This window comes from Hyperolius riggenbachi, chromosome 5 (genome assembly GCF_040937935.1).
Source record: "Hyperolius riggenbachi isolate aHypRig1 chromosome 5, aHypRig1.pri, whole genome shotgun sequence".
Lineage (NCBI taxonomy): Eukaryota > Metazoa > Chordata > Amphibia > Anura > Hyperoliidae > Hyperolius > Hyperolius riggenbachi.
In genome coordinates, this window is record NC_090650.1 from 345,040,500 (window position 1) to 345,060,879 (window position 20,380).

A 20,380-nucleotide genomic window follows, 5' to 3' on the forward strand; every position below is an offset into this window, starting at 1 on the left:
GCTGCGCTACTTTATAATTACTTAAAAAAAGAGAACAGGCTGCTTTCCCCCAATAGCCTGTTGGCTCCATCTGACGCAGCTCCTACGAAATCCCTTTACAGATTTCATATTCAAAGCCTTGTACCTTATTATAATTAAGCAGAGTCATGATCATCATTCCCCATCGGGTGTGCGGGGGAGGGTGGGCAGCTGTACCTGGGAGCAAAAGACAGTAGGGGGGGTCAAAAGGCTTAAAGCACTGACAGATATGAAAAAACGGATGCAATGTGTTATGAGCAATAAACAGGCTCTAGCAAATGTATTCTCGGCAGAAAGACACGTGGCTAGCAATGTGCCTTCCTTGCAGTGCTGCTTGCAAATTTTTGCCAAAGTCTTTTTGCATCAAAAATGCTATTTTCGATTTTTGAGAAATTTTCATGAAAAAAATGGCTTGTGAAAACGTGAAAAATCTATATTTTTACTGTGAAAAATCATGAAAAGCGTGACAGCACAGAAAGATGGTATTTTTACCTTTAAAATATTTACAGCGAAAATGCAAAAAAATGTATTTTTACCGCACAATTCACAAAAAAGTCAAAAAACTACTTAACGTATTATCAATGGAATTTTTGCTTGAAAATAGAATTTAACATTATTTTCACGAAAATGAATGTCAAAGGAATATTGGCATTTTAGCTCATCACTGCTTGCTTACTGTTATAAATTCCCAGGACATTATCTGCCACTTTTGTTATGCTTTACTTTGGTCCTTTCTCAGCACCCCTAAAAGTATTAGTAGATAAGTTGATTCTTCCCCAAATTGGCCCTGGGCTGCAGTAGGGAGATATGACCATGCTAGGAGTGGGCAGAGTAGCTTTGGCATGCCCTGATGGTATTTTTGGTAAGTTAAGAAGGATGTGAGGTACAGGAAAGTGGCAGCTGGCAGTGGCGTAACTATAATTCATGCCCCTTTCCCCCCCGAAAATCTTTGATAGTGCCCCCAAGGTTCACTCCCATTGGCTATCATGATCTTCACATCCATAACAAGTGTAGCCACAAAGACACCTGATCTGAAGTATAGTGCCCTGTATCGGAAGAAGGGAAAGTTAGTAGTTGGGGCGCCCCCCACAGCTCTGCACCCCCCGCAATCGCAGGCGCTGCTCCCTTCTAGTTATACCCCTGGCAAGGCCGTTTCTAGCCTTTTTGTCACTCTAGGCAAGAATTCCTGTGTCTTCTCCTTCCCCCCTCCTCACAAAATAAAAATCGCACACACTATAAAACACTTCACATATGATATAAACCACATGCCAGCCATACAGCACACACTGCCACTATGCACCTCAAATAAAAACAGCACCCACACTACACACAAAACAATTTCAGGTATCATGTCCTTCACATTGCAGGATCAGATTATCAAGCAAGCATATCCCAGAATGCTTTTTCACAAACATTATGGGATATGCAAATATGTTACCACCTGTTAGGATAGGACTGGAGTGGGTATATTCATGACATTGTAGGGCTGATATAGTGAGATGGTACAATAGGTTAGCGATTCATACCTTATTCTGGAGATAAGCACAGTGTGTTGGTAGTGTAAGATAAGTAGAATGGAGGGAGGAAGGGTAGTAGAGGGTCAGAATTGATGACATGGATGAGCCGATATGAGAGGAAAAGAGGCATAGTGCATAGAGCTATTGTATTAATAGTGCTGAGCTCTAGGTTTGAACACTGACCAGGGCATGAATCTGCAATTCTGCATGGAGTTTCTATCTTCTCCTAGGCTTCATTCAGACACCTTCATATTCCTTCTACATCCCAAAAACATTCTAATAATCCAACTGGTGTCGCCCCTCCCCCAATAAATGCTATACAGATTTCTGTAAAGTGCTGCATGAGATGTCAGTGCTATATAAATACATAATGATAATATGGTAGAATATTAGACTATGACTATGGAAAGATTAGATTGTGAGCTCCTCTGAAGACAGTCAGTGACATTCCTATGTACCCTGTAAAGTGCTGCATGAGATGTCACTGCTATATAAATACATAATAATAATATGGTAGAATATTAGACAGCAAGAGATGGGCAATCTTGCGCTGCACAGTCCGCCAGGCAAACCGCAGGTTGTACACTCTAGCCGCTCCTCCAAGCTGGGTTGCACAGCTGGACTTGGTATAAAATAAAGAAACAAAGGAGAGGGAGGAGCGCTCCGTAGTGTATTACCTTTTAATGAATAAAAACAATGCGCATACAAATTTGCACTTACTAGATACACAATGTAGCAGGCTGGTAACATGGGCTAAACCACCCTTTTATCTGCGACCAACCCGGAGACCTTGGGAACAGCTGTGGCCAGTAACCGTCCTGGTCCAGATGGTGTTATGGACCTGAGGTGTCCGACGTGGTGCTCTACGTGTGCTGGATGGCGTCACGACGCGTTTCGGCGTATCCACGCCTTCGTCAGGTGGAAGGATTAGATTGTGAGCTCCTCTGAAGACAGTCAGTGACATGACTATGTACTTTGTGAATTGCTGCAGAAGGTATCAGTGCTATATAAATACATAATAATAATAATAATAATAATAATATTGTAGGGACATTAGACTATGGCTGTGATAGGAATAGACTGTGAGTGCCTCTGGGGACAGTCAGTGACACGACTACTGTACATGTACTCTGTAATGTGTTGGAGAAGATGTTAGTTCTATATAAATACATAATAATAATAATATGGTAGGGCATTAGCATATGGCTATAGTAGCCCACAAAGCCCACAACGTGTGGTTAGTCCTTATGTAAATTGCTGGGAGTACCATTATCTAATTTGAAAGTACATTTTTTAGTTAATGTTTTCTTATAAGGTTGCATATCAGTAAAGAAGGGGTTGAGGTTAGGCCCTAGGAAAGGGAGGGTGATTAAAGTTTGGCTTCAGGAATGAATGTAGCCATTAGGAATAATACAGGATGCTGTGCTTGGTTGCAGCTGAAAAACAAATCAGATAATTCATGAAACTGTTGCCCAGGGGTCACCATATCTGCATCTGGAGACAGTTATTTAAAGTGTGTATGCAGCTTTACACTAAACATGCAAACACACGCTCTGTTAGCTTTTTCAGTCAGAATGGAGCTTGCTTCTGCGAGTAACACTGCAAGATATGAACTCTGTTCAGAGGCGTTGATCTGGTATACAATAGTGAAGTGCACTGTTGCTATAGGGATAGGAGACTACATGGGCATAATGGAAGGGCTTCTGGCAGTTGAGGTAAGCTATCTTTTAAAGTTCGATGTGCCGGATTTCTTTAAATGACACTGGGGGGCACCTGCACTCACACTAGATTCTGGATTTAAAATGCACCATTGCCACAGAGCAGACATGGCTGAGCGTACTAGTCATGTGCAGTTGTGAAACATTCGTTACAACGTATGCCCAATACGCTCCCGGCAGTGGTTGCTACACAGCCATGCGGGAATGTGCAGAAAGAGGGCGTGCCATGCAGAGTGGAAAAAATCTGTGCTACAGCAGGAGCAGGGCAGGACAGCCAGATACAAGAAGAGGCCACAAAGTATCTGATGATGTAAAGAACTTACACAATTCTCACATTTTACTTTAAGAGCTTAATTAGAAGATGACTTCCACAAGTGACAGAGCCCTCATAAGAACGCAGACCTGCTGCTACACTTACAGCAAGTCATTATGCAGACATCAGAGTCTCACTGGGGCACAGCTGCAACTCCTGGGTCCTGATCTCACTATGCTGTCCTTTCCTTAGGCTGGAAGCACACTTGTCTGTTTGTTTGTTTTCTGCACAGGAAAACTGAGAACTAATGTTAAAGAGACACTGAAGTCTCAAAAAAACACATCTTTTTATTTAACAAATGTGTTTAACATATTAGCCCTAACTAAACCGCTGCATTCCCGCCACTGTAAACTATCTAAATCCCCCCTAACTCGCCCTCCCTCTCCCCTGCAAAATCCACAACTTTCTTGGTTGTGGATTTTGCTGCCCTAAGTGCTTCCGTGTGAGGCAGAGCTATGAGCTGCAGCCCTGCCTCAAACACGTCTGTCAGCAGCGGATCTCCGCCTCTCCCCCGCCCCTCTCAGTGAAGGAAGACTGAGAGGGGCGGGGGAGAGGCGGCGATCCGGGCTGACAGACACGCTGAGAGGCAGAGCTGCGGCTCATAGCTCTGCCTCACACGGAAGCGCTGCCCGGATTGCCCCCCGGGGAGTTTGGGGGGATTTAGATAGTGTACAGCAACGGGAATGCGGCGGTTTAGTTAGGATAACATATTAAACATATTTGCTAAATAAAAATACTTTTTTTTTTAGACTTCAGAGGCTCTTTAATCATTTGGCTAGTGCACACTTGAATGTGTTTTCCCCATGCAGATAACATCTGACAGCAGTGAAGCACTGCACACATTTTATCTGTCCATTACATTAGCTTCTCTGATAAAATATTTTCACACATACACACACATGGTATGCAGAAAACGCATACAGAAAACTGACAGACAGACGACTGTGCTTCCAGTTACAGCTTCTTATTACACTCACTCTGACCTCCTGTAATGGAGCAGAACAGGCTCCGCAGATTTCTCCAGCATCACTATAGCACAAAGCACTTGGGAAGGGTGTGAAGAGGCTAAGGGAAGGATGCTGTACCCAAAACCCTGCTGCACACTGAATAGGTACTGTCTACAAATCTTTGTCTTCAAAACTTTGTATAATCCCTTATCAGTGGCTAAACAGATGCAGTCATTAAAACAATTGTGCAGAGAGCATAAAGCTTTTTCTCTCAGCACTGTCAGTCTCTAAGGACAGGGAAAATAAACTATTTTTTTCCTGGGCTGCAAGAAAATTTACAGTGCCTATTAGACAGCTCTGCATTCTGCTCTAGGTGACCACCTGTAGTGCCAGTGGTTTGAAAAGCCCCTGTACATAGAATTAGGGATGGCCCTGCTTAGGAGAACAGTTTGATCAGCTGATAGATTTGTAAGGTTCTGATTTGCTGGTCCTGATCATGTGTTAAACCAGGAAGTCATCACTGCAAATCAGGACCTTACAAATCTATCAGCTAATCAAACTGATCACATGCTTCTCCATGAGTTCTCCTAATCAGGGCCATCCCTACATAGAATGTGTAGTGATCCAGGTTTACACAGCCGTCAGATCAGTACCCTGGATAGCGTACCTGTATTGCTAGTGATTTGAAAGGCCTCTGGCCCTGGCAGCTGGGCCCCTTGACAAAGGCCACATGCTTCTGCCTAGGTTGCCTTGTGGGTAATCCTACTCTTGGATTAGGAGCTCCTTTGCGGGATAGTTAAAGGATACCTGAGTTAAATGAAGTAGGAGAAACGGGGTGGAGCAGGCATGTACTGGCAGCTGCCCTGATTCCCACCGCTTCCAACGTTCTCCTCTGCCCCCCTCCTTTCCTAGCTAAATGCCTCTTCCGGGTCATCGCATCTTCGAGTCGGGCATAGTGCACAGGCGCTGGCCCGGCTGCACGCGTCAAACATGCGCTCTGCACATGCGCATGGTGTAGTCGTGATGTCATGGGCATGCACAGTGGCCATGGGCACATGCTGTAGGACGCGTGCAGCCACTCCAGCACCTGTGCATTAATGCCCACTCCAGTGACCTGGAAGAGGCTGCTGGGGGGCATTTAGGTAGGAAAGGATGGGGACAGAGGAGAACGGTTTCTCGTACTTCATTCGGCTCTGGTATCATTTAAGGTCATGTAATTCGCAGTGACTGAGAGCGCAGAAACTAGACCTCACTGTATATTGACAATGATAGCAACTACTGTAGTTATTGTTATTAACAGGTAGTTGCTGCAACTAGTTGCTAGTGTTTTGGTCACCCCTGTCTCATGGCACTTAGCTAGACGAGTTATTCATTATGCAATGTAAAATAAAGCAGGTCATTTGGGTGTAGGCGGCTATTCTGTAAAATGGCCACCGCATAGACATTTACATGTAAGCCTGCAGAACGCTATGGAAGATGTCAAGGCAAAATTTACTAAAGGAGTTTGTGATTTCAAATGGATTAGATGGCTGCTACTCTGCTTTTTTTCCATAGTTAGTATGCCCATATTCTCCCAATTTTCAAGTAACAAAGCTCTCCTACATTCACTGTAACTGGATATTGTGAGCTTACTCCTCAGCAGTTTCTGTTATTATCTATCATATTTGTCCTCTAGAGGGCACCCATTTCCTTCTTCACTCCATAGCTGCCTTAGCTAGAACTTGCTATAGGGCTACACTGCAATGAATGGTGTTATTAGAGAAAGTACAGGATGAAAGCTCATTAGTACTAGTTCATAATATGTAAGGTGGATTTCTATTTTTTTTTATTTTTTATTATAGCTTGATAAAATCCAAGTCCTGTCATTAACTAAACTTAAAGCACACCCAAACTAATCTGAATAATGTCACTTTTACATACCTGGGGCTTCTTCCAGCCCCCTTGCCCCCGCCAGTGTCAGACTGGGAAGTGGAAATGCTGAGGTAATCCACCTGCGGGCTAAGCAGCAGAAACTCTGTGTTATCACTCCCAACAGAAAGCTGTAGCAAGTCCTCATTGTGAGCAGCAACACATGATTACTGCTGCTTGGCCAGCAAGTGGAGTTTCTCAGCTTTATCGTCTCCCTGTCCAACACTGCCCCCCTGCCGAGTTGGATCACCCACAAGGCAAACCTAGGCACTTGCCTAGAGCCTGTAGAAAGTCTAGGCACCTAGTGGATGCTAGCCCCCACCAAATCTTACTAAAAAAACAGGTGACCATCAGCGGTGCTCAAAAACTGATATCTTGCCCTGGAAGAGGCATTTAGATAGGAAAGGAGGGGGGCAGAGGAGAACGGGGAAGCAGTGGGGATCAGGGCAGCTGTCAGTACATGCCTGCTCCACCCCGTTTCTCCTACTTCATTCAACTCTGGTATCCTTTTCTGACCCGCGATAGTGTGTCATGTTCCTCAGTGTCCTCTGGGTCCCCTCGGTTCTCCTGCTAGCAGGTCCAACATATTTTCACTGGAGCTCTAGTCATGCCTTCTGCAAATGTGCCTTCTGTCTGCATGCACTCTATGATCGCGCTCCCATTACCGGGAGTGTTCTATGCATGGGCAGGTTCATTCTTTTGAGAACTGCGCATGCGCAGAACACTCCTGGCAAAGGGGCACAATCGTGAAGCATGGGCAGATGAGACTGTGCATGCGTTGAAGGAGCAACTGGAGCTCCAGTAATGGATATTTTAGGCCTGCCAGTGGGAGAATGGAGTTGAGCCAGAGACTCTGAGAGACTTGACACACTATGGGGGGCTGGAAGAAACCCCAGGTAAGTAAAAGTCCCATTTCTCAGTTTAGTTTAAGTGTGCTTTAAAATGTGAAACCTCCCATTTGCTGTTACTCTTACCTTATATAGTTCTAATAATGACAAGGTTACCCCTTTCCCCAGTTACTCTATGATTACCTGGTCTATACTTTTCACTTCTACAGTGGTGTCAGACCGACCCTTGTTTCATTGCAAAGCATGATGGGCGCTTTTGGAAAGCAGTTGTTTTTTATGAACCAGGGTTTGGTGACTCTCCATTCTCAGTCTGAAGTAGATGCATGACTGTCCTGTTGACTGCACACATAGGGGTTGATTCATCATAACAAATAGTGTGCCTTATTAGAGTAAACATGCATTGTCAGCGTTAACGTGCCTTGTCAGAGTTAACGTGTCTTATCCTGGTTAGCGTGCCTTATCAGAGTAGCATAGCGAGCGCTACGAACTTATGCCTGCTAATTGGCAATGACAAGAGCTCCACTCGTCCTGCCCTGAGCCCCTGCTGGTCCAATCACGTTAAAGGACATTATGCCTGCACTTTCATAGAAAACTTGACCGAACGAACGGTCGTGGATTGCTGACAGGGGAGCCTGCGGGGGAACGCGGAAACCGGGAGGAGAACGGGAAGGCTCTTTAGGACCCAGAGCCGTCCCTCTCCTTAGGTAAGTATCTGGGGTTTTTTTGTTGTTTTTTTTAAAACCTGCTTCTGACCAGCGCTGCTCGGATACCACTTTTCACTATATGGATCTAATTCTGATCCAGATACCCAGATACCCGATCCGGGTCGGATATCCGAGTTTAAAATGTTCATATCCGGATCCGAATTGGATATCCGACCTCAGTATCCGGCCGGATTCGGATATCCGGATTGAAAACCGGAAGTGACCTGAAAATGGCTTAAAATGCTTCCAAAAGTCTCTTTAAATGGCAAAAAAACCCTTTCGGAGGTCTCTCTCTCTCTCTCTCTCTCTCTCTCTCTCTCTCTCACTCTCTCTCGAACTTCGAAAGGGATTTTTGCCATTGAAGGTGATTTTAGCTTCTGCTTGGATATCTGAACTAACTATCCGCCCGGATTTCAGATTTCGGATTTCAGATGGGAAATCCAAGTTTGCCTGGATAGTCAATTCGGATTTTAAAAAATATCCAAATTGCTATTCAAAGTTAGATAGTGGAAAAAGTTCTGATTATCTGGGTAGTTCCGAAATCTTGCTGAGCACCACTGCTTCTGACTTTCTTATAAAGAGAATCTGTATTGTTAAAATCGCACAAAAGTAAACATACCAGTGCGTTAGGGGACATCTCCTATTACCCTCTGTCACAATTTCGCCGCTCCTCGCCGCATTAAAAGTGGTTAAAAACAGTTTTAAAAAGTTTGTTTATAAACAAACAAAATGGCCACCAAAACAGGAAGTAGGTTGATGTACTGTATGTCCACACATAGAAAATACATCCATACACAAGCAGGCTGTATACAGCCTTCCTTTTGAATCTCAAGAGATCATTTGTGTGTTTCTTTCTCCCTGCAGTTCTCATGCACTGAAGTTTCAGGCTGCTCTTTTTTCTCCTGCAAACAGCTTTGCCCTTGTCTGTAATTCTTCAGTATGTGAAAGCCCAGCCAGCTCAGAGGACGATTTATCCAGCTTGTAAAAGATAAGAGAGAAGAGAGAAGCTGCTCTAATCTAAATAATACACAGGCAGTGTTCATAGATGGGCCTGGAATGGGGAATTCATAGCAGAACCACAACACTGAAGAACTTGGCAGCCTTCCAGACACAGGCTGACAAGTCTGACAAGGGAAAGATACATTGATTTATTACAGAGACTGTGATAGCAGAAAGTGCTGCAGTAAGCCAGAATACATTAGAATAGCTTTTGGAACTTGTAGGATGATAAAAAACAGGATGCAATTTTTGTTACGGAGTCTCTTTAAAGCCATAAAACTGAAAATAAAAATATCAGACTCTTTTTTTTTTATTCTACTATTATTATTATTATTATTATTTTTGGGATATATATTACGCAGCACTGTACAATACATAGGATTATAGGACAATGATAACAGGGGTGACCAACAGCACAATACAGGTAATAGACAATAGATACAACAATACAGGTAATAAAAAAGCAATAAGATAAACAACACAATACAAGTACTAATGTTCTATTTTATCATCCATACTGCACATACAGTTCATTAGCTCAGAAGTTTATTTTCACTTCAGGTTCACTTTAAGATCATTGCAAACATACCATGTCCTAATCAGCCAGTTATAAATAACAGAGACATTCAGAGAAATGTATTACTAGAAGCAGCAGAGAGGACTGAACAAGGCATGGAGACTTGGATGGGAAGGCCTATCCACTTAGACTTCTGATTCAGCCTGTGTATTGTACAAACATTACCTTGGAGAGGGCTCCAAAGATGCATCCAGGCATTAGATAACTGTCTCTCAATCCAATACTCTGTAGTCCAGCTGGAGGAGAATCTCGTGTCTGTTCACACTTCACTCATGCTCTGGAAGTAGCACTGCTTGGCATAGTAGTAACTGATTGAAACTGATTTCTTTTTGCAATGAATACTGTATTGTGCTGCTGCAGAAGGCCCCCTGCTCATCTGTCCTCTCCATTCTCAAAACTATTGTTCAGTGGCATAGCCATAGAGATTATGGAACCCCATAGCAAAACTTTCATGGGACCATCAGATGTAGGCACTCTTTATCTATCGATGTCACCTGCCCCTACCCTATGGATGTGATTTAATTGGCAATTTACATTTTCGTGCAATCTACACTGCATATAATCCATGGACACTGATAGAGGTTGGAGAAGCACAAGAAAGTTAATAGTGAATACATCAAGTACTATGACTGCTATGGCTATTGCTACGCCCCTGCTAATGTTGTTGCTTTTTTAGAACACTTTAACATGGGTGTGATCATAAATGGTCAATTATGTCATACAGTTTTTTTATTTAATAATCAGAATACGGTACCTAAAGTGAATAGGAACCGCATTTATAAAAATGAGACAGATACTTACCCAAGGCAAGTGAAGGCTCTGGGTCCTATAGAGCCTTCCCGCTCCTCTCCTGGTCCCGTTGTTCCAGTGTTGGCTCGCCCGGGAGCAGTATTTGACTAAATTAGTCAAATAGTGTTTTACCCGGCCGAAGGAGGCTTCAGAAGTCTTCAGGGAGCCTGAGTGCTCCTGAAGAAGGGCGGCCCTGTACAGCACCTGCGCAAGCACACTCTCTTGCACGTTCACGCCTGTGCAGTATGGAGCCGCACGTCTTCAAGAGGACACGGCTCCCGAAGACTTCCAAATACACTTTCGGTGGGGGATTGAAATGGGGGGGGGAGCCAGCACAGGATAGAGAGTACCGAAAGAGGAGACGGAAGGCTCTATATGACCCAGAGCCTTCCCTCTCCTTAGGTAAGTATTTGCTTCATTTTTTTGAAACGCGGTTCCCATTCACTTTAAATAAGAGAAAACAAATGTTCAGCAGTACTAGCAATTCAGCAAAAGGCTATCACCAGCTTATTCGTTTAAATCAGCTATATCTATCAGACCAGCAGCAGAACTTTACCCAGATGGCAACGAGAGGACCTCTTGGTTTCAAATGGAAAAACATCACACACTTATATACTGTTTATAAGTTGCTAGGGGTGAGACTGTAATGAAAGCCCTTTGTGATAGATTAAAACAGCAAGAAAGGCATGTGAGGTTACAGTATTCTCCTAAGCAGGCAAACAGGCAAATCGTACATTTAAAAAAGCCGTGAGTTAAAATCCGTACACATTTACCTCTTAGTAGAATATTGGTTAAATTACGTTTACCGTTAGTAGAATATCAGTAAATTTTCTACTGACCTAACCCTAACTTAAAGCATATATCTGACCTCTACCTCAAAATCCTCCTATAAGTCCTTTTATAAGCTCCTTAAGCGGGGGCAGGGCTGAGCCTAGGCAGAAAAGGCGCCAGCCTCTGGGCGTAGCGCCATGAGAGCGCATACCTTCTCCCCTGCCCCGCCACCCTCTGAACTAACCTCCCCCGGGCACCCTGACAGTTTGCAGCCATGTGTCCTGACCGGAGTGGGAGCTTCGTTCATAAGTGATTGCGTGCCTGCCCACAAGCCATGCTGCCATCAGAGAGAAGACACAAACTACTGTGCATGTGCTGGCCTGGTGTAAAACCTTCTTGAGTGTGCTCCCATTGCCAGGAGCGTATTGCACATGTGTGGCTATGAGTCTTCATGTAGTGCGCATGCGCAGAGCACTCATGACCACAGAAGCGCAGTAATGCGCCACTTAGCTAAGTCGTGCACTGTACGAGGCAGAATAGAGGATTGACAAAGAGGACCATGAGATGCCTACAAGCTTATGAGAGCTGGGAGAATCCCCAGGTAAGTAAAAGAACACATATTTATGTGTGCCTCGTGGTAGAGCACTGTGCAGTACTGAGGGCAGGTGGGTGGGGGTGGGGAGACACTTTGGAATTCCTGCCTCCGGTGCTGGAGAGCTTGTCTTGGCACTGAGCTGGGGTACACAGCACACTGGGCAGATCTGACACAACTACGTTTGCTGCATATCCCCATTCTACTGACCTTCCATGACTTTGGCTGCTGGCCTTTGGCTCTCACTCTGGTGCATAATGTGCTCTGCCAAGCTGCTGTAAGTGACCTCTAGTCACCCTGGAACATTTCAGAAGCATTGCAGTTCTAATACAGGGAAGGATGAGACATCTGTGAGGTAGCCGGCCTTGTCACAGCTATGAGAAAGCACCCCATTGTTTATACAAGTTCTGCCAGGTTTCTGTTTTAAAGTGGATCTGAACTCTTGCACAGGACAAAAGGAAAACAGAGAAACGCACCCTGTATGTATTTAGTGAGTTTAACCTGTCTAATTCCCACCTCATATGTGACTAATTTCAAGTGTAATTTGATCTCTCAGCTGTGTCAACTGGCTGCCTCGGCAGAGCAGCTAATTTTTAAACACAGGATGTTAACCCTATGTCTGCTTCAATGAAAGCAGGAAGTAGACGCATTGCAGGATTTGTATCAGCAGTAACAAATAAAATGTTTTTCTTTAAAGGTTATTATGTTGTTGCTTTTCTTTTAGAGCAGAGAGGAAGTTCTGAGTTCTGAGTTCAGGTCGGCTTTAACCAGTGTGAACTTTTCTTGTTGTCACCAATAAGTGAATGTCAAAAAAAATGTTTCTGTATAATTTACAATGACCTTTTTACATCTGTAGTACTGTTGTTTTCCAGTATGGTATATTGCATTTACATCTCAGCTTAACCTCCCTGGCGTTATGATTTTATGTGGCGCATGACCGCGGGAGGGTTTTTTTTGCCTAATTTTTTTTTAACATGTAGCTAGCCTAGCACTAGCTACATGCTTCCCCCCTCCCTGCGGCGTCCGCCCAGCCCCTCCGATCACCGCCGGCGCATAAATCCCAACAGGAAATCCCGTTCTGAACGGGATTTCCTGTATGGGCTTACTCCATCGCCATGGCGACGATCGCGATGACATCATCGACCTCAGGGGGAGTCCCGATCCACCCCATAGCGCAGCCTGGCGGTGATTGGCCAGGCTGCGCAAGGGGTCTGCGGGGGGGGAGCTCTCTTTCGCGGCGGGTAGCGGCGGTGAGCAGTGGCGATCGGAACAAACATGTAGCTAGCAAAGTGCTAGCTGCGTGTTTAAAAAAAAAAATATGCAAATCGGCCCACCAGGGCCTGAGCAATCCTCCGCAGCGGCATAGCCCGAGCACAGCTCGGGATTACCGCCAAGGAATTAATACTATTACTATGGAAAGGAAAATTGATACTGGGCTTGAGTGTAATCAGTTCTGCTCTGTTTTACTTGTTACTCATTTGGAAATATGCATCAAGTGGTCTTTGTGATGTCGAATATCCGCTATAATAAAACCCCTGTGTCCCTGCGTGTGCCTGCTGTCTCTGTGTAGCGTTGTCCATGCTTTTTGCTACTGCGCATGTGCGCACCACGGACCCAGAGACAGGAGGCCGGGGACGGGGCCAGGGAGCCGAGTGAGCAGGCAGCCGGGTATGCAAGTGTGAGCGGGCAGCTGGATGTGCGGCGGGTGAGCGGGGGCGGCGGTCGCACGTGGCTTTGGGTGAGCGGGCGGGAGCGCGCGCGGTGGCGGGTGCTCGCACGCCCAGAAACACAGACCTAGAGCACGTTTTTTATACGGGCTTAGGTCTACTAGTTGTATACTAATCTTCATCTGCAACACGTATTCGGGGTAGGTAAGTTGCTGTGTTAGTCTGAGAAATGACAAGGCATCTAATGAACAGTCATTTCTCTCATTACCTCCTGCTGTCTACTTTTCCTGAAAGCAGTAAGAGAGGCAGTACCACACTTTTAGTACAATATAATGATGGCTGAGGGAATTATGGAGTACACGATCACTCACTCTTTACTCATCACCAACTGGACCTGATTTACTGAGCTTCTCTCTAACTGAAGAGCATACATGCTAGTTCAACATCATTTATGAATAGGTGACAAAGTTTACAAACTCTCCTGGTTCATATTGGACCATGGCAAGGATTACTGAAATTTAGGTTGTTAGTGATTGCGATAACGTACCGTAATCACCCATGTGCACCTGCAGGTATATTTATCTGCTCCAATGCCAGCCAAGTCCTCATACATGCACAAAAGGTTCCAGTGCACATGATGGCTGGTTTGGAGCGGGATCTTCTACAAGGCAAACTTAGGCAGGTGCCTCGGGCCTGAAGAGCGCCTAGGGGCCTGATGGATACTAGCCCTCACCAAAAGCCAGGTGGTCATTATGGGTGGGCTTAAAGTTGGTACTGGCCTAGGGCCCAATTTCACCATGATCCTTTTTTGGGGAGCTGAACTATATAACAGGATTTGGCCAGCCAGTGTAGCGGGAAGGTAAATATCCTTCACAAATAACTGGTACACTCCTTTGGTATAATAGGTACATAGCAATTTTATTGATCTGCTTACTAAAACATATTTAGAAATACCCTTAGCCATATTCCACAATCTAGATAGAACATCGGATATATGACAATATATAATAACTGGTTGGCATAACTTTTCATAGGAAGACATATGATTATAGCAGCAGCACTTGTTATGGTAAAGGGGCATGGTTGCTATACCTGTTACAGGGGATACATAGTGGTTGTACTTCATGGGGATGGGAGGGGTTGCCTACACATGTTTATCTCTTCATGTCACATAGTTCAAGTACCCTTTAAAGCAGAACTGAAGATTGAAATAAAACAAAGTGTTTCACTTACCTGCGGCTTCTGCCAGCTCTGTGCAGCCTTCCTGTCCTGCGCCGGTCCTCCACAATACTCCGTTCTCTTGCCGCCAGCTATTTTCGTTACCATCGACTTGTAAGTCGAAGGCAACTGCGCCTGCGCGCCCCTAGCCACATGTATCTTCTTCCGCGTTCCAGCCTGCAGTAGTGTCCTGGATGCGGAGAAAGATACATGTGGCTCGGGGCATGCAGGCGCAATTGCCATCAACTTACAAGTCGACGGTAACAAAAGTAGCTTGCGGCAGGAGAACGGAGAATTGTGGAGGACCGGCGCAGGACAGGAGGGCTGCACGGAGCTGGCAGAAGCCCCAGGTAAGTGATCAGCTTTGTTTTATTCCAATCTTCAGTTCCACTTTAAAAAATCTATTTACAAAGACATTTGTAAATAGATTAAGGACGTTGTAAAGGTTGTAGTTTTACAAATTCTGCCCTGTATTTGATAACGTAATTGCAAAATACACAATGAATACTCCGGTTATGTCATTTTGCAATGTAAAGCCATTTCTCCAAAATCATTTTTATCAGGACAGAGCTGGTGACCACTGGTCAATTGTTCCGTGAAGTAGCAGCTTATCTTCTGGTTCAAATTAAATGAACACAGGTCAGTCTGACTTTTCTGTTCTGAAAACAGCTCTGAAATGTGCGCGGTCTATTCTGGTGGTCTGCTGTGGAAAGTCCTGTGACTACGGAATAGTCACTTATCAAGGCAAAATTCCAGTTTTGCTGAGAAAAAAACAATCGCCTCAGTTCAGATCTATAAATGACAAGAATTATTGCAAATAGTTTTTTTTAGAATCTCTTACCTTAGCTTTATTTAGCGAGAAATATATAACCCAGCCACAGAATTGCTAACAGAAAAATGCCATATGGTTGTGTCAGGGTTTGCTGAATATACCAGGTGTGTGCAATGCTTCCTGCGCTATGCAGCTAATTATCTATGTACAAAGAGTGGCGTTAGTGGGTAGGGATGATCAATGAGAAATTTTTCTGAGTTTATGTAATTTTTTTATGCAAACATATGCAGTTTGAAAATGGACCAATCAAGTCCCACCCACGTTTAAACTGATTGGTCCATTTTAAAGCTGCATATATTTGCATAAAAATGTACACAAAATGCATAAACTCAGCAATATTTGCTACTCATTGATCATCCCTATTAGTGGGTAGTGAAATGGTTGGAATAAATGATTATTTGAGCTTCAATTTTAGTTATGCACAGAAGGCTATAAGTTAAAATGGAAAGATAATGTTTAATAACATTAAATGGAAAATTACTTGTGCAGTCCTGATGTATGTTATAGCAACGGCTTTATGAACATCTAATACAATTTTAACCCATTCATGTGTCCTGCAATCTTGGTTTATAATTCTGAGCCTAAGGTTAGATCCTTAGCAAAGTGAGGGATAGAAGATAGGTGTAGCAATGAAAGGCAAACAGTGATTCACTGGGGCAGGACAGGGGATGAAGAGCTCCTGCCATTTTCTTTAACAAACCTCCTCCCCATGCCCTTATTTAGCTAAATTGGGATAGGGGGGAGGGAAGTTATAGGACCTCTAAAAAGGATATTCTGTTCCTTTATAAAAAAAAGATTCTAACCTTAGGGACCCCCAAAGTAAACAAAGCCTCTGACTGGCTGCCTAATTTCTAGCTAAGCCACTGATTGGTTTAGAAACTGAAGGAATGGCTTAGCTGTGAACATGGACCTAGTGGTCTATCAGAGATTGTTTCCAGTGGCGTAGCAATAGGGGGTGCAGAGGTAGTGACCGCATCGGGGCCCTTGGGCTGGAAGGGCCCCAAGGAGCCCACCCTCAACCACAGTATTATCTGCCTATTGGTCCTATGATGGTAATAATCACTTCTATAGATGCTTTTATTAGTAGTAATCATTAACAAACTGTTCCCCATCCCTTCCTTGCACTTCAGACACTGTGGTTGTCCTTGGAAGGTTTTGGTGTGCCGTATCAATTGTTATATATAGAGTGCTTGGGGGGGGGGGGGGGGGGCATGTAACCCTTGCACCGGGGCCCATAACTCCTTAGCTACGCCACTGATTGTTTCCCTGTGTAGCAACTCCAATATTGTGACTGAATGGAGAAACTGCTGTGATCCTCCTTAAGGCTGCCATACACTGGTCGATTGCCACCAGATCGACCACTAGATAGATCCCTCTGTGATCAAATCTGAGCAAAGAGGGATCTATTGGCTGCCTATACTGCAAACATATTTTGAATCGATTTCACTATTAAACCGATTCACAATCTGTGGAGCTGCCGCTGCTGCCGACGTCCCCTACATACATTACCTGATCCGGCCGGCGCGAGTCCCCTGGTCTCTGCTGTCTCTTCTCCGCACTGGGCTCCGGCTGGCTTCACTTTACTTCCTGTCTGGGGAAGTTTAAACAGTAGAGGGCGCTCTACTGTTTAACCTTCCTGTCAGGACAGGACGTGAGTGAAGCCAGCCGGAGCCCAGTGCGGAGAAGGGACAGCGGGGACACGCGCCGGCGAAACAGGTAATGTATTGCCGCTAGCGACGGCCGTCGGACATTCGAACGGCGCCATCGAACTTTCGTGCAGACAGATCGACGGGAACGATCGATTTCGGACAGAAATCGATCGTTTGGTCAGCATTTGGGCAACGATTTCACAGCAGATTCGATCACAGTGATCATATCTGCTGTATATCGGCGGGAAATCGTGTAAGTGTATGGGCCCCTTTAACAGCCCACATGAAATCCACCAAAATTGACTTCAATGGTGCTTGGACTTGGGACCTTCCAAATCTTATACATTTTGCCTGTTCAGCCAAACAGCACTCAAATCAAACAGAAACTGTAAGCACAGGGGCGTAGCAATAGGGGGTGCAGAAGTAGCGACCGCATCGGGGCCCTTGGGCCAAAGGGGCCCCGAAGGGCCCTCCCTCAACTACAGTATTTGCTCTCTTTTGGTCCTGTGATCATAATAATTACTTCTATAGATACTATGAATAGTGGTAATCATTAACCATCTTCTCCCCATCCCCTTCTTGCACCTCTGCCACTGTAGTTGCCATTGGCAGGTTTTGGTGCATCGTATCAATTGTTATGTTTAGAGTGCTTGGGGGGGCCCCAATGTAAAACTTGCATCGGGGCCTGCAGCTCCTTAGCTACGCCACTGTGTAAGCAGCACTAACAATGACAATGGACAATCAATTAAATTTGTTCTGTATGATTGTTGAACCTCAAAGAGCGGATAATCAATTTATTCTAGTCTAGATAGCATCTCTAATTTCATGAGATGCAGCAGCCACATGATCACCACTTTTACTATTTATCAACATTTTATTTTAGGAATTGCTTTTTTTCAAAAAAATACAGTAAACATGATGATCACCACTTTTCTTGGCTTATCCCTGACAGGGAGATTCAGATGTATTGGGCGCAGGCTTCGGCAGGCATGTAATACGCAGCGGTATGATGAGTTCAGGGGCGATACTAGCCCATTAGCTATCAGTAGCCAAACAGCTAGTACCAATACTAGCTATCCTCTATCACAATCAGCTAGTACTTCAGATACTGCTTTTAGATAATACCAGCTGATCGGCTTTTAATAGCTGAATGGCTAGTACTTTGGTGGTGAGTAGTTGATTGACTATTATAGTGTTAGACAGGAGGGCGAGGGTTAGGAATTAGGAGGATATAATTGTGTTAGACATTAGGAGCAGGGTGTCAGGGTTCTTGCGAACTGTTGGAGTTCTGTTGATCCTGTCACTGGTATCAAGGGGCGAGTAGCCCCAGGGAGTGGGGTCTAAATGAGCATGGGTTTTCACCAGCGCACCCCGCAATGGATGTTGGGCCGTCAGCCACTACTTTGCTGCCTGGTGCTCGCAGGTCACAACCCCTAGGACTACTGCACCAGTGCGGGTACCTGATGGGATAACAGGGGAGAGTGGTCCGTTGGGCAAGGACAGGCTAGCAGGGCAGATAGGCCTAATCTTAGGGATCCCAAGAAGGAACTGACTGGCAGGGAAAAACCCAGAAAGGGAGCTGGCTGTATGCTTCCCAGGAGGCAACGGACAGGCAGGGGGAATCCTGAGTAAGAAGCTGACAGCTAGGATTCCAGGAGTGGTACTGACTGACAGGGTAAGACCTAGAGATACTGACAGTCAGAGGTAGTCCCTGGGAAGGGAGCTGACAGGCTAGGAACCCAGGAGGGAATGGACAGGCTGAAGGAAACCCTGGAATATTGTGGATGACTGGATAGTTCCTGGAGGGAACTAGCAGGCAGGGAAAAACCCAGGGAAGCTGCAGATGACTGGGAGAGAGTTCTGGAGGGAACTCACAGGCTGAGGGAAACCCAGGGAAGCTGCAGGTGACTAGGAGAACTCCCAGAGGCAACTGGCAGTCTGAGGGAATCCCCAGGGAAGCTGTAGCAGACAGGGAAGTGAGGCAGGGAGACTGACAAGGAACAGGGATGGATGGATGGCAGACCGGAATGTGACAGGAAGTGCACGGCTCCTGGTTAGGCTGCAGGCTGATTAGCAGACAGGCTAAGTCAGGCAAACAGGTAACTTGGCAGGCAGGCAGGTTAGCAACAGGGATTAGCCAAAGGGGACAACTTGGAGAGGGAGACCCTCCTAGAGGGAAAAGCCAACAGGGAGGAGATCCAGGAAAGGGAAGGGGGGAACGGTAGCGGAACACAGGGGCTGTGACCAGGGATGCAACAGCAACTAAACAGTTAGGCATTAGGAGGGAGGTTAGTGCAAGACATTAGGAGGGAGATTAGTGCAAGACATTAGGAGGCAGGTTAGTGTAAGACATTGGGGGGGTAGTGTTAGGCATTAGGCTGAGGTTAAGTGTTAAAGAGACACTGAAGCGAAAAAAAAAATATGATATAGTGAATTGGTTGTGTACTATGAATAATTACTAGAAGATTAGCAGCAAAGAAAATATTCTCATATTTTTATTTTCAGGTATATAGTGTTTTTTCTAACATTGCATCATTCTATAATATGTGCAGATTACACAACACTCAGCATTCAAAATGAGTCTTTCAGAGCAGTCTGTGAAGTAATGACCTCTCCTCTAACAGAGAAAAAGTAAACAGTTCACTTACAGTTGAGATAATAAAAGTCAGATAACAGCCCTCTCCACCACTAAGACTTAGTGGGAGAGTTAATGGCTTGTTTGCATAGAGATAACAACTGGAGTTTCTTAACTCTTCCTGTACTGGAAACAATTAGACTGATGTATCTGATCTTAATGTTTTATTTCTTAGCTGTACTACACATACAAATCATAATATCATAATTTTTTTTCCGCTTCAGTGTCTCTTTAAAGAGACTCCGTAACAAAAATTGCATCTTGTTTTTTATCATCCTACAAGTTCCAAATGCTATTCTAATGTGTTCTGGCTTACTGCAGCACGTTCTACTATCACCATCTCTGTAATAAATCAACTTATCTCTCTCTTGTCAGACTTGTCAGCCTGTGTCTGGAAGGCTGCCAAGTTCTTCAGTGTTGTGGTTCTGTGATGCATCTCCCCCCTCCAGGCCCCTCTCTGCACACTGCCTGTGTATTATTTAGATTAGGGCAGCTTCTCTCTTCTCTCTTATCTTTTACAAGCTGGATAAATCCTCCTCTGAGCTGGCTGGGCTTTCACATACTGAGGAATTACATACAGACAGAGCTGTCTGTACTCTGCAGGAAGAAACAGCCTGACACTTCAGTGGAAGATGGCTGCAGGGGGAAAGAAACACACAAATGATCTCTTGAGATTCA

General features: G+C 44.8%; 1 long non-coding RNA gene across 2 annotated transcripts in view; it reads left to right on the forward strand.

The window, feature by feature from the left end:
* Window positions 1–20,380, forward strand: part of LOC137517747 (uncharacterized) — a 102,607-nt gene that overhangs the window by 51,713 nt on the left and 30,514 nt on the right. The gene's annotated exons all lie outside the window — the stretch shown is intronic.